We start from the raw sequence: 12,500 nt of genomic DNA, 5'->3' as shown, positions 1-12,500 counted from the left end.
AACTATCCATTATAGACCATTTCAACTACAAAAGGCCACTCAAACTTCTGCCTTTACAATCCACCAATATCAGTCAATATACACAATCTCTGCAGAAGTAAAAATCATCCGGATAGTTCCACATTAGGCAGATGTATAACTAATGAAGAGGTTGCTGCCATCAAACAACTTTATATTTCAGTGTTTCATGTACAAATTCAATGCCTGCTGCCCTTGAAGAATAAATTTCCTGTTATATTTAAAAAAAAAAGTTGGTAAGCTGGTAATATTGCTATAGGGAATGGCTGTCAAACCTGCAACAGCTTATAGTTATTAGGCATCTGATCCAAAGGAGAACAGTATCTTATCCTCCTCCCATCACTCCATATGCTAGAACCCACAGTCACCTGCACCAAAGACAAATATGCTACTAACACTATTTTCAAATTTGATAGCACAACCACTGATGATGGCCATTTGCTAAACAAAACAGCTGCACATTCTCTTCACTTGAAACTCCACATTCCATGAAAGTGCACTGAAATTCAACAGTCCTTGAATACAGCTATTGACAGCAGTTGTGTAGTTAGTATAGAGGATTCAAGCTCTAGTATCCTGTAAGCAAGGTTCAGGGTTTGATCCTTAATAAGTTAACCAACCTGCCATCCAATGAGGCATTTTACACATCCATGAAAAAGAAAAAGAAGAACCGGAAGAGAAACCGGAAGAGAAAATTGAATCAAGATTCCAATGGAAAAGCAGCTTTGAAGAAGAGGAAGGAAAAGGTGCCACCCCTTCAGTGAAAGAAGACTGTTTTTAGGAGTTGCCCTTTATAGGGAATAAACTAGGTAAAGGTGGACATCTGTGCCTCTGTTTGTAGGATAAAAGGCCTCAGCCTCCACTTCATGTCAGAATACTGAGACAAATAATGACTTGGCTAACCTCCAGATACAACAGGACCGAAAAGCAACAATTAAGTACAATGCTGTAAATCCCTTTGCGTGGCCAATACCAACACAAACGCAGCTTATTCAAAAGCTTTTATTAGATCTCCAAATTAAAACCAAGTGCTTTCTCCCAGTCACTAGCGGGCTTTCTCAAGGTAAAACAATTTGGTAACTCATGCCATTTCATTTAAACTCTAGACAAGGTCACATGTCTCAGTTAATTAATGCCTATTGATATTTTAAAGTAAAATACAAAGAATTGTAAAAATGCAAAAATGTAAAGTTTTATATAAAGTTTTGTATAAAACAATCTTATATCCAAACAATAAAGCAGCACTATTGTGTTAGTTAACCATATTCTCAGGACAAGTAAACATACCCCCAATAAAACCCCAAACTTCCTCCTGTTTTTCTTTTATGCGTTTACTTTTAAAGCCTTGTCATTAAGGTCCTAGTACAACCCAAGCAGAACCCTGTAAGACAAATAATTTCCTCCTTTACAGTCTAGCTTGTCTCATTTTTAAAACACTATTAATGTTGATGTTCTCATTCATACCGGGAAACCTACTAGCATCCAATTTAAGTTGCCAAAGTAGTTCACGGTATTCTAGTTTTGTTTCCCAGTTGCCACCTCTAACTTCAGGGGCAACTTGCTCAAGGACAATAAACCTTAAACGCATATTTTCACATGTCAACAGATGTTTGTAAAAAGCATTGCTTTCCTTGTGGTTACTGATGTCGTTCAGGTGTTCATACACCCTTCTTCTTAAAACCCGCTCTGTTTTTCCAACATAAAACCCTTTACATTCTTCACAAAACCCTAGATAAACCACACCTTTCCTCCCACAATTATAATGTTTTTGGGGTCTGTAATAAAATTTCCTAGAAGGCAACTATAAAGTCCCCCCATTTAACATGGCATAACATTGTCTACAGTTCCCACAAGGAAAAGTTCCCAGTTTCTTCTTGGTGTTATCATATTTAATGTCTTGTTTAGCCTCCAGTAATTCTTTAAGGTTTTTGTTCCTCTTTCTAATAAAATGAGGGCAAGGTGTGGTATAAGGCTTTGTGTCATCATGTGAAGTGAGTACAGGCCAGTACCTTTGAATAACCTCTTCAAATTCATCCGAATTAACTGCATAGGTGTAAATAAAACTGTTTCTAAGGTTAGAACTGTCTTTTGTTGTTTTTGGATGAACCATGCTCGAAGCAGTTCCTAACAAGGGTGGGTATAATCTATCCCTCCCCTTACTAACTTCTTGGCTCATTTTATTTATAAGGCATGTTGGGCAACCCTTTTCAAGAAAAAAGCCTTTTAAAATCTCAATCTCTTCACAAAAGGCCTCCAAAGTACTAGGCATCCTTGATCCCCTTATTAACTGCCCTTTTACTATGCCTTTCTTTTGGCTGTAAGGGTGATTACTTTGAAAGTGCAGAATTGAGTTTGAGTAAGTAGTCTTCCTGAATATTTTTGATTGAAAACAATGATTGGTATTGTCTTTGTATAGGGTGATGTTTAGGTAATGTAGCTGATTCCTGTCAATGTCATGGGTAAATCTCAAGAAGGTTGTTGAGTTGTTAATATAGGACAAAAACTCTAAAAGATCCTGTTCACTACCTTTCCATAAAATACATATATCATCCAAAAACCTCCTGTAGTACAAAATCTCTTGACACCAACTACTTGCAAACACATATTCCTTTTCCCAATGGTACAGGACAATACTGGCATATAGAGAGGCACAGGGTGAGCCCATTGCTACCCCTTTTCTCTGCCTATAAAATTCTCCATTAAAATGAATAAAATTATTGTCAAGAACCATTTCCATGAGTTCCAACAAAAGATTAGTAACTTTTGTACTGAAACCTGCTTCTTTTGACAATGTGGCACCAAACCATTCCAGGCCCAATTGGTGTGGAATGCTCGGAAAAAGTTCCACCACGCCCACTGTAACCATTAGGATGTTTTCATCAAATGTTTTTTGATCAATTCCTTTTAAAAATTCCCAGGAGTCTTTACAAATATGGGAAATCCTGGAAACAAAATTTTTAAAGGAATAATCGATAAACTTAGCTAGTGGTTCAGTTATACTTCCAGCCCCAGCCACAATAGGTCTAAATCTTAGTGGGTCCAATGTTTTATGGGTTTTGGGAATACCAAAGATCTGTGCTATTTTTGGCTTAGCAACAAATAAATAGTTGTATAGTTGCTCGTTGATTGCTTTTTGTAACAAAAAGTCTTGGATTTGGTAGTTAATCTTAGCAAAAGCTATATTGATTTCATTTTTAGAAATAAGTTCTTATTGCTGTACATCTTGGAGCATGGTATGCATACTGGATTCATAGTCAACCGTGTACATAATTACAGCTCCCCCCCCCTTATCTGGTTTCATTGTTCTGATACCTTCTTTCTTAAAAAGTTCAATCAGGGTTAGTTCATCTTTTGTAGGGTTCGATGCGGGTCTGGTGAAATTTCCTTGCCCTATACATCTAATGTCCCTTTCTACTAAGGTTTCAAATACTTTTAAGGAGGGGTGTGTAGGGGGGTTGAACGTGCTTTTCCTGGATAACTCCTTGGTTGAATGTTCCTGACCTTTAAAAAGTATGTTCAAATTCATTTGCCTGACAAAAAGCTTCAAATCAATTAAAAGGTTTGTGAGTTGAAAAGGTTTTGCAGGAACAAAGTGGAAACCTTTTGAAAATAATTAAAAGTGGCTATTTGTTATTTCACAGTCTGTGAAATTGAAAATAGTAACGTTATTCTTTCTATGTACAATTAGTTTTTCGTTTGTAACAACAGGAGATTCATACATATTAAAAATAATGTTGTCTAATCCTGCGGATAATTCCAGTTGTTCTGCTGTGTGTGTGTGTCTGTGTGTGTGGATTTACAGCATTGTACTTAATTGTTGCTTTTCGGGTCCTGTTGTGCTGACTTTATTCTTTTGGCTTGGGCTACATTCATTTCTGACTTTACTAACCTCCAGATACGCCATTTAATTTCAACACAGCTCAATGGGAAGAAGGCATCATAACAGAACTAGTGAAAACATAGACAGACAGCAGATGGGGAACCAAAAGAAAAGACCAACCCTACTATATACCCCTAATTTGAGCTAAAATACTTACTATATTGGGTAGCCGAAGAAAGAGAGAGAATATGTATTCAGCACGTCATTAATTCCAAAACTCTTCAGAACACTTGCAGTAAAATTGCACAAAGAGCTGTTTTGGCTGGATTTTATTCATCATCATCAACCCCTTTTCCTGCTTTTTCTACATGGGGTTGGGGTGTCATTTCAACTGCCACCATCTCTCTATTCAATGCCGCTCACCTGTCTTCTTTGACACTCAAGCCTGACTGTCACAAGTCTTCTCTCACACAATCCATCCACCTCTATTCTGGAACCCCTCATGTCTGTCCCAAATCTTCTTCACCAGATTGTCTTCTGCTTTTCTGCACACATGCCTGAACCACTGTAATCTATTCGAGTTAACTTTTTCTGCAATTGGAGCTACTTTAGATTCTGCTTTGATGTCCTCATTCCTTCATCTGTCCTACAATGTGCATCCTACCACCCTTCTCAGGCACTTCATTTCCATCACCTCTAGCTTCCTCATCTGCTCTACCTTTACTGCCCAGGTTTCTGTATCACACAGTAGTAGTGGTTGCACTGTTCAGCTTCTTTTATATTTTTCTGTCAGATACATTCCCTGACACTCTATGCCATTTGGCTGCAGCCCTTGTGATTCTAGCTGTGACTGCCTCATTCAAACATCCCTTCTCTTCAACCACTCCTCCCAGATACTTGAAGTTGTTAGTGTGTTTCACTATTTTCTCTTCTGTCTCAAATCTCAGCTTCTTATGACTTCACTCATCTGCTGCTATTATAACTGTCTTATCTGTACTCAGTTTCATCCCATGTGACTTTAGCTTTGCATTCCATTCCCATATCCTTTTCTGAAATATTTCCTTAGAGTCTGCGTGTAATGCCACATCATCTACATACAGCAACTTTGTTAATCTACCCCCTCTGAGCTGTTTGTTAATCTACCCCCTCTGAGCTGTTTGCTAATGTACTTCATTATCAGTATGTACAGTAATGTGCTCAGAGTCTGGTGCACACCCACTCCTACTAGGAACCCCTGTGTGTGATCCAACACTCTGCTCATACTTGAGAAATTGAGTCCTTGTACATAGCCTGCACTAATTCAACCAATGTTTATGGGACTTCGATTCACCACAGGACTGCCCCAATCAGCTTTCTTGGGACCTTGTAATATGCTTTCTCCAAGTCTAGGAATGCACAATTGGCCTCTTTCCTCATCTGTGCTGTCTTCTCAACTGTCTGTCTCACTGCAGGGCTGCATCCTGATCTGAATCCAAATTGCTATCTCCTATCTTACTTTCCACTGCTCCGCATATTATTTTGTCAATCACCCTCTCCAAAACTTTCATGCAATGTTACAGGAGTTTGATACCTCTGGTTGTGAATGTCCACTTTGTTCTAGAACACCAGCACTAATTTGCTTATTCTCCAGTCATCAGGGATACACCTTTGTCTTCACACTGTTGTGAGTACCCTCAGGAGCCATTTCTCCTCCATCTCACATAACATCTGTACAATATCTGGTGTGACCTCATCTAAGCCTGCTGCTTTCCCTGACTTCATTTTCCACTTTTTCTGCATTGGGCTCCTCCTCTTCTCTCATCATAGGCTGTGTTATCCGGGGGGGCAGTACAACTTCTGTGGCTTTTTCTTCATGCAGAAGCTGCTGGAAGGCTGCGGGAAGTACTTCCATCCATTCCCTGTGGGCTAGTCAGCAGCTTGCTACTGGCATCCCCTATGAAGGGTATCTGAAGACTATTTCCATTTATCTGATTGTTTTTGCCTTGCAACCTGATATAGTTTCTTTGTGCTATCTACTGAGTCACTTTCCAGAACTGGCAGAGTGCCTCTGATGCCCTGTTCTTTGCTATTGCAACTCCTTTCTTAGCCTTCCTGTTAGCCAACCATTATTCCTTCCCGGGCTGTTATGTCTTTGCTGTCTCCCATTGTTTCCTGCACTCCTTCTTTCTTTTGATGACTCTGGACTTCTGAATTCCACCACCAGCTTTCCTTATGCACCTTATTTCCATAGCTGGCTTGGATGCACATCTGTTCTGTAGTCCTCAAACATGCTGCTTTGAGTCACTGTCATTCTTCTAAAACTCCACCTATGTCCTCTTCTTCTTGAGGTACTAGAGCCCTGAGTAATGGTCACAGCTGTTGTACCTTCTCTCCAGTCAACTTCCAGGTCTTCAGCTTGGTCTCTGTTGCCCTTAGAGCCTTTTCTAACCACTGCTTACAGTGATTGTGTCAATGAGTGGTTTATGCTCTGGGCCGGCTATTTAACTGGGGATGACTTTGCAATCACTGATTTTACCCCAGTGCCCTTTCTCTACTAGGAGGAAGTCTACCTGAGTTGCATGTTGGCCACTATTTTAAGTGATCTTTTGACTGTCCCTCTTGCTGAATCATGTGCTGGCTACTATCAAGCCATTTGCCAGTCTAGAATGTCTCTATTTCTTTACTCTTGTTACCCTACCCATATGAACTGAGGCAGTGCTCATATCCTGTTCTGTCTGCCCTAATATGTGCATTCAGGTCACCCATTATTAACAATAATTCATGTTGTACTGCTTTATCTAGTAGGTCCTGCAACTACTGTCTGAATGCACTCTTTTCTTTACTATCACAACCCTGCTGTGGGGCACAGGCTGAGATTATGAATAAAGCCTTATTATTAGGCTGGAGTCTGATTGTCTTGAGTTTGTCACTAATTTTGATGACATCCCTCACTGTCTTCCGAAGCTTCTCCATCACCACAATTCCCACACTTTTTCTAGCCTGTCCTCCTCCTGAGTAGTAGACTCTGGATCCCAAGCCAAGTGGCTTTGCTGCACTGCCCTTCCATCTGGTCTGTTGGATACACAGGATGTCAGCCTCCTCTGTACCATCATGTCATCCACTTCCAAGCTCCATTCTGTCAGTGAACCTACACTGAGTGTCGCAATTCTTAGTTTATAAAACAGAAAAAAAAACTGTAACTGTACATGCTTCCAAACAAAAAAATTTCAAAATATAGTGTGCTGGAATGGATCGAAGAAATGGGACAATGCTCAGGATAAATTTAAAATAAAAATACCAATGAATGAATACATAATAGGTGTACTGGTTAATGAACCAATAAATTGCCAATCTATCAAATTTTAAAATGTAAGCAAATAAAATAACCACTCAACTACAACCACAGCCTAGGTTCTCAAATTACCAAATATCATAAAAATTTTGAAAACTTAGCATTGTCACCTCACAGCAAGAAGTTCTCCAGTTTGATTCTCGGCTGGGAGCACCTTCTGTGTGGAGTCTGCATGTAATCCCCGCGGTCAAGTGATGCTTAAAGACATGCAGGTAGGTGCATACATGAATGGATATGCCTTCTTTGAAGGTTGGGCGTCAGGCTGGCAAGCCGTCATGGTAAAAATCCACTGCCAGTCATTATCAGACCGGAGTTCCGCTGTGGCAACCCCTAACTGGGAAAAGCCGAAAGACTAATTAAATATTGTTAGCGCTTTTGCATTGTCACCAACGCTTCTTCAGACATCAGTTGAAACAGAGACACACATTGTTTAAAACAGCATTCAGGCCAATCAGAAAAGGCATCTACTACAAATGCATTAATTAAGGAATGTGTTGAGCTTTTTTTAAAAGTTCAATTATCATCTGAAGACCAGCTTTCTATCAAAAACTAAAATGTTATGCACAAAACTATCAAGCAAAAACCATCGCTTTGACATTGCAAAGTGTAGCACTGTAATCACTGATAAGCTGCTCAGTGCTGTGATGTGTTCAAATGACAAAGTCTCCATCTTAGAGATCTACAGTTCTTATAAGGTGATGTTTTTATGGCTTCGGTTTTAAATTTTGTTTGGTCATCCGATTTTGAATGGATGTGTGTTATATAATTGTGCATTAAGAAGTTTGCAGTAAGTACGTAAGTTTTAAGATATCTTAATAAGCCTTAGCAATTTGACATGTACTTTAATGCGTGGATTATCAGTGATTAGAGTGTTACACTTTGCAATGTTAAAGTGATGGTTTGTGCTTGATAGTTTTGTGCATGATATTTTAGTTTTTGTATGATAGAAAGTTGGTCTTCAAATGATAACTGAAGTGTTGATAAAAGGCTCAACACATTTGTTAATTAATGCATTTGTACTAGTTGCCTTTTCTGATTGGTCTGAATGATGTTTTAAACAATGTGTGTCTCTGTTTCAACAGATGTCTGAAGAAGCATTGCTGACAATGCAAAAGCGCTCCCAACATTTAATAAAGTTTTCCAAATTTTTAAGATATTTGGTCATTTGAGAACCTAGACTGTGGTTGTAGTTGAGTGGTTATTTTATTTGCTTAAATTTTGTTTTGCACTCGCGCATCTACTTTATCCTGGTGGTATGTGGTTTGATTTTCCTGATAAATTTAAAAATGTGATTTTTATAATTTGGATGGACTTAGTTTTAACAAGGGGGCAATGGAAACATTTGTTGAATCCTGGAAAACTTGTACATCTATGTTTGGCAAGTAGATTGGTTTTACATCCAGCTTTCACTCAACAGAGCTATCTCAGGTAACCCAAGCTGGGCAACTGGACACTGTCCATCCAGCAACTTATTAATTCAGGGCTCCTGGGCTTTATTATGGGCACACACTGGTCAATAGAGGCACATACACATGTCTGACCATTATCATGGCTTTATGGTGTATGTCAGAATAAGCTGGGTCCTCAACCCACTTATCACCAGCAAAAACCCTTGTCCATTTGGTGACATTGGTCAACACGACCAACTCACCTAGAGACGTGATTTTGGAAAATAAGGTAATCTTCTAAAATGCCAGCAAGTTATTCCAGTTTTTGCATGTAAGCGATTAGTTTCCCTTCAGAATCAGAAATAAATACTTAATGCTGCTGGATAATCTTTTAGTTGTACAAAAATATCATGAGTGTGGATTTAGTTGCTTTGCTAGTAACTTATTCCAGATTGATGAGAACTTCTGATGCAGTTTAGTGGACAGTTGTTGGCAGACGTAGACTAGATCATCCACATACAGTCGTATTTACCGGACCTTCAGAAGACTATTGTCATATAATGAACATAGTAAGAATACCAGGACGGAACCCTGAAGCAGCCCAACTTTACATGAAGCTGAGGAGAAACGGTCATCTTAAGAAGACATACAAAATGTTCTAGTCCTAAGAAAACTCCTAAACTATTGTGTCGTATCAGAAAAGAAACCAAAGTCATTGGCAGGCTGTGATTTACAGGTTCTAAAGCTCTTCCAAGATTTTAATAAGAGGCAGCAGTTAATTATCCCATCTTTGTGTTTCAGGAAATTTCAGAGGAAAGAATATAAATTGAACTCTCAGTGCTGTATTTGGACCAAAACCCACATTGTCTATCAGTAAGCAAATTGTTTTTCTGAATGTATTCAAGTGTTTGTATATCAGTTTTTCAAGGATTTTTGCTAAATGGCAAATGTTTTCTAAGGCTGTGTGGTTGCTAGCAGAGGTGGGAAGAAAAACTTTGAGTAAAGGAATAATAAAACCATGCTTAAAGCTGGGAGGGATTGTATCAGAAGAAAGAGATAAGCTGAAAGTATACATTAGTGGTTTGGAAATTAGGTTTTCCTTAGAATTTCACATCTTAGGGTTAAAGTCGTAAAACAAGTAATTGTATGTATAAGTTATGTATACAAAGAGTTTCACTATCATTTTGCTAGTGATGACTTTCAAATAAAAAGGTGGGTGTTCAAAAAATTTGTGCAGGGGTAGATCTACTGTCCGGTCTCCCATGACAGATAAGAAGATATTTCAAAAAAAGAAAAAAAAACAGTTATTGCATGATAGCATCTCCAGTACAGTGGGTATAAATTAAATCATACAAGTGAAAAAAAAGTGTTTTCATCTGGGACTCAAACTCATGACCTTCAGCATACTGTGCTAATGTCACTGCTGCTGGACCAACAAGAGCCTTTTCATCATTGGGTATTAAGTTTTCCCTTTCAGCTAGGAATCCCCAAACATGATGAGTAAGGTGAAATAACACACACACACACACACACACACACACACACACACACACACACACACACACACACACACGCACACACACACACACACACACACACACACACACACAAACATATACACACACTCATACACATATACACTCACACCACACACTCACACCTCACATACACACACACGCACATACACACACACACACACACACACACACACACACACACACACACACACACATTTATACAAACACATACTCACACACATATACACACATACACCACACACTCACACACACACACTCACTCTCACACACATATACACACACACCACATACTCGCACACATATACATACACAAACACATACGTACATACACACACACACACACACACACACACACACACACACACACACACACACACACACACACACACACACACACACACACACACGCACATATACAGACACACCACACACTCACACACATATACACACTCACACACACTCACACACACACACACACACACACACACACACACACACACACACACACACACACACACACACACACACACACACACACACACACACACACACACACACACACACACACACACACACACACACACACACAAACATGCAAAATTACAGAGATAGGAGCTCATAAAAAAAATTTGTGAGCAGGAACTTTGCCATTTATATTTGTCTACTGCGTGAATCTGAGCAAGTCACTTAACCAGATTCTGAACCTTCCCCTGAAATGGCCACCTCTACCCCATGGACTTAAGCACTTAAATAAAACTAAAAAATAAAATAAATAAAAATAAAATTAAAAAAGGACCAAGTACACTGGTATGATTACCTATCTGGACCTAAATGCTATGTCTGTGCTTATATGTTAAGCAATCTAGAAGTATTTTCTTACCACCTTGGACACATGTTGGTCAAAGGCTAGTTTACTATCTTATATGAGTTCCCAAATGCATGACTAGTGAATCAACTTTTACGGGTGTTTTATTGATGACATACTTACCCAGGGTGGTAAAAAAGGTAAAAGGTACTTTAATGCATTTCTTGGTAATGAGTTTTAAGCCATCGCTTTGGGATCAAGTCTGTATTAGACCTTCCTAAAGGGTGTTCTCACATTGTCACCAAGCTTTTGTCTGTATTCAACTTCCTTTGAAGAAGTTTAGTTATAATACCAGACAAAATCACCAAATAAATTAAATTTCATGTTGCTGTCCATCAGCGAATGGCATTCCTTTTTTTTGTTGTTTTATTGTTTCATTTCTAACCTGGCTGCTGTTATTTTTCTGAGTTGGCTTTGCATTTGACACTTGTCTGTAGTTTCCTGGGTGTGTAGAAGAACAGTCCTTGTACTGTTTGTATTTTCACTAATAACTGAGGGGTGAATTTTTTTTTCACTTTTTGCCACTGCTGTCTGTCAGTCATCAGCCCCCTTCACATCCAAATAGCCCATTTGCTCCCCATCACTGGGGTGAAAGTTGGCCAGGATGGGTCATCTTTCAGACAGCCATTGGGGGTGGCATGGTGTTTTTTCCCCATCCCTAACACATGCATTTGGCAAGACATAGGGGAGTGGAATGAAATGAGATGACAGCTGAGGATATCCCCTGAATTCTGCATGGGAAGTTTTCTACAAGCATCCCTGCCTCACCCCCAAAGACCTGAGCTTCCAGGTTTTTACCAGAAGTGTACTCCTGAGTGCATGCAACCCCCTCCATCCCATGTGACAGAGGCATGCAAGCAACATCCCTTCACTCCGCCCCTTCATTGCCTGGCTGTTAGTCAAACCATGGTCACCAGAAATGTCATCAAGAATCTGTCCCCTGTACTATGGAGCCAGGGTAATTGAGTGGTGAGTTCTGCAGCAAAATGAACATAACTTAGGCAGGAGTCTCTGCACTGTATAAGCCTACACTAAATTGGTCAATATGTATATAATTTCTTGAGGTGATATTTCCTCACTTTTTTGGTGCTTGATGTGAAGTGTTTAAACTTTCCAAGCTCACAGTTTCCCAGAGAAAAAGCAAGGGGCTGGCCAATGATCACTCCTTCCCTGAGATTTGGCCACCTTAAAGTCGGAATGCTAAAGTAAGTGGAATGTGAAGGTACAAGGGACTTATTGCCCTGCACAAATGTTTTATACTGTTATTCTTTGCATGTGAATGTACAAGCTTGAGGACAGGCCTTTCTGTCTTTTACAAGCAACAGTTGCCCAGAGATTCTACTCCGAGAGCAGTAGTGCAACAGGACTCTAACTACTTAAGCTCCTCAAACATGGATTATAACAATGTCACATGACACACAATATTCTAAGGCACACCCTTAAATCAATATACCCACGCCTGATCTAGCTTTCAACCTCTGCATCTCAGCCATGACCTTCTGTGTCCATTTTCATTTGGAATGAGATAAAATAAAATTGC

At 39.4% G+C, this 12,500-nt stretch overlaps 1 protein-coding gene across 2 annotated transcripts in view; it reads right to left on the bottom strand.

Moving 5' to 3' along the window:
* The window catches only part of GPR162 (G protein-coupled receptor 162), a 1,233,952-nt gene that overhangs the window by 321,485 nt on the left and 899,967 nt on the right, over positions 1-12,500 (bottom strand). The window lies entirely within an intron of this gene.

The sequence above is a fragment of the Protopterus annectens genome, chromosome 8.part0 (genome assembly GCF_019279795.1).
Source record: "Protopterus annectens isolate FY-2018-M chromosome 8.part0, PAN1.0, whole genome shotgun sequence".
NCBI classification, from domain to species: Eukaryota; Metazoa; Chordata; order Ceratodontiformes; family Protopteridae; genus Protopterus; species Protopterus annectens.
Note: the sequence above shows the minus strand (reverse complement) of the source record. Positions and strands in the feature narration are given on the sequence as shown.